Here is a 3,234-nt window from a genome sequence, read left to right as displayed (position 1 = left end):
ATGAACGCTGCGGCCAGCAGCTACCCCAGGGTCCCCCTGTACGTGGGTGACCTGTACTCGGACGTCACCGAGGCCATGCTGAACGAAAAGTTCAGTCCTGCGGGGCCTGTGCTGTCCATCTGGGTCTGCCGCGGTATGCTCAGCCGCCACTCCCTGGGTTATGCCTACATCAACTTCCAGCAGACAGCTTTCACGGAGCGGGCCTTGGATACCGTGAACTTTGATGTGATTAAGGGAAAGCCAATCCATATCATGTGGGCTCAGAGGGATCCCTCTTTGAGAAAATTTGGTGTGGGAAATACCTTCATCAAGAACCTGGACATATAGATAACAAGGCACCGTATGATACTTTTTCTGCTTTCGGAAACATTGTCCTGCAAGGTGGTGTGTGATGAGAACGGCTCTAAGAGTTATGCCTTTGTCCACTTTGAGACCCAGGAGGCTGCCGACAAGGTCATCGAGAGGATGAACGGCATGCTCCTCAATGACCGCGGAGTGTTTGTGGGCAGATTCAAGTATCGAAAAGAGTGGGAAGCTGAGCTTGGAGCCAAAGCCAAGGAATTCACCAATGTTTATATCAAAAACTTTGGGGAAGAGGTGGATGATGAGAGTCTGAAAGAGCTATTCAGCCGGTTTGGTAAGACTCTAAGTGTCAAGGTGATGAGAGATCCTAGTGGGAAATCCAAAGGCTTTGGTTTTGTGAGTTACAAAAAACACGAGGATGCCAATAAGGCCGAGGAAGAGATGAATGGAAAAGAAATCAGTGGGAAAGTCATTCTCGTCGGCCGCGCACAGAAGAAAGTGGAACGGCAGGCCGAGTTAAAGCGAAAATTTGAACAGCTGAAACAGGAGAGAATTAGTCGCTATCAGGGGGTGAATCTCTAAATTAAGAACTCGGATGACACCATTGATGGTGAGAAGTTAAGGGAAAAGTTCTCTCCTTTTGGATCAATCAGCAGTGCTAAGGTGATGCTGGAGGATGGGAGAAGCAAAGGGTTTGCCTTTGTCTGCTTCTCATCCCCTGAAGAGGCAACCAAAGCAGTCACGGAGATGAACGGACGCATCGTGGGCTTCAAGCCACTATATGTCACCCTGGCCCAGAGAAAGGAAGAGAGAAAGGCTCAGCTGACCAAGCAGTATATGCAGTGGGTGGCCAGGATGAGAGCGCTCCCCGCCAATGCCATCTTAAATCAGTTCCAGCAGCTGGGGGCTACTTTGTGCCAGCAGTTCCACAGGCCCAGTTGGAAGACCTCCGTATTACCTAACCAGTTAGCACAGATGAGGCCTAATCCACGCTGCAGCAAGGTGGGAGACCTCAAGGCTTCCAAGGAATGCCAAGTGCTATACGCCAGTCTGGGCCTCGTCCAGCTCTTCGCCATCTGGCTCCTACTGGTAATGCTCTGGCCTCTCGCGGCCTCCCTACTACCGCTCAGAGAGTCGGGTCTGAGTGCCCAGACCGCTTGGCTATGGACTTTGGTGGGGCTGGTGCCGCCAGCAAGGGCCGACTGACAGCTGCCAGTCTGGAGGTGTTTCCGCAGCTGGGCAGAACCTAGCGTGCTGCTGTTGCTGCCGCTGCTGCTCGGGCTGTTGCACCTTACAAATACGCTCCAGTGTCCGCAGCCCTCACCCTGCCATCCAGCCCCTGCAGGCACCCCAGCCTGCGGTCCATGTGCAGGGCCAGGAGCCGCTGACCGCCTCCATGCTGGCCGCAGCACCCCCTCCCCCCAAGGAGCAGAAGCAGATGCTGGGTGAACGTTTGTTCCTGCTCATCCAGACGATGCACTCAAACCTGGCCGGGAAGATTACGGGGATGCTGCTGGAGATTGACAACTCGGAGCTGCTGCACGTGCTGGAGTCCCCGAGTCTCTCTGCTCCCATGTGGATGAAGCTGTGGCAGTCCTACAGGCTCATCGTGCCAAGAAAGAAGGTGCCCAGAAGGTGGGCGCTGTTGCTGCTGCTACCTCTTAGACAAGGACAAAGCGATTCACAAGCCAAATAAACCCTCATGGAATTCAGCTCAAGCTTTGAAGACTTCCTAGCTTGTCCTATGGACCTCAACACCAAGAACCACAAATTGCGAATTTAGTAGGTCATTTTGTATCAAAAGGTCAATTATGACGTGCCTAGAATTTTTCAATTAAAAGAATATATTCTCTGGGTTCTGATACGGCCTGGACAGTGTTAACTTTGTTTTTCTATTGTCAGTTTTGATTTTTTCCTCCCAAAATTGGTTTTGTTTGATGTACCCAAGTCTTAAGTTTCTCAATAAAGAAAAAAATCTCCATAATAAATAAATAAAAATGACTGATATAGCAGGATCTGAACCTCCCAAAGGACTGCATACTTAACCATTCCATCTCCCTGCCTCTCTGGAAAGTCAATTTGCTTTTAATATTCTGCATCCCTCTGACTTCTTTTGCTTTCACTGAGCCGATATCTAGCCGTTACAAATGAAATTTACCACCATTCCCTTTTTGCATTTCATTTACATGGTTCTGTCTCTGATACAAAGGGGTGTTCAATATTCAGATTCAGCTGGAAAGGGAGTTTTATCACATACTGTGTTTAAAAAGCACACACCCACACACATCCAGAAGACCAAATTAACTGCTAATTTGAGAGTATGCTGGTGATGTGGCAGGAAGATGAGAGCGAGACAGAGGTTGGCAGTGTGGGTGAGCTCTAATTTGTGTGTGTGTGTGTGTGTGTGTGTGTGGTGCTATAGGGTCCACCAACGTGACAGTCCCCAGAAGGCCTCAGGCCACTTGCTAAGTCCCAGCAGATGAGCTGACTTCAGCTGTGTGAAACGCAGCCCCATCTGGAATGGGGGTGGCTTGTGACATTTTTGCTCCGGGAGTTCATAGAGACTGCTCATGAAATTGGAGAAGTCTGTAGCATATGATTGTCCCCATCCCACTCAGACAGAATATTTTGAGAAGTCTAATTATATAGTGAGGGTGGAAGGGAGAGGGTTTAGATAAGCCCTTTCTAAGGGCAGGCTGGAAAGGGCTGATAGGGAGCCCTGGGAAGTTCTGTGAGGCAGGGGTGCCCTCTGCAGGTAAACCAGAGGGGCTGCAACCACTGTGTTCCCATGGGCCTTGGGGGCATGTCCATAGCCCAGCCATCCCCCTAACAGAAGATGCTCACCTCCTCGCTGTGTGACTTAGGGTGAGTTGTTGACCCTCTCTGAGCCTCAGTTGCCTCAACTGTAAAGGACAAAAACCCCTACCTCGT

The 3,234-nt window shown here is 50.3% G+C and overlaps 1 pseudogene; it reads left to right on the top strand.

Moving 5' to 3' along the window:
- On the top strand, positions 1 to 1,968 carry LOC136122292 (polyadenylate-binding protein 4 pseudogene; annotated as a pseudogene).
- The last annotated feature ends 1,266 nt before the right edge of the window (positions 1,969 to 3,234 follow it).

Source organism: Phocoena phocoena, chromosome 1 (genome assembly GCF_963924675.1).
Source record: "Phocoena phocoena chromosome 1, mPhoPho1.1, whole genome shotgun sequence".
In the NCBI taxonomy this organism is placed as follows: domain Eukaryota; kingdom Metazoa; phylum Chordata; class Mammalia; order Artiodactyla; family Phocoenidae; genus Phocoena; species Phocoena phocoena.
This window is presented reverse-complemented; position numbering and strand designations above follow the sequence as displayed.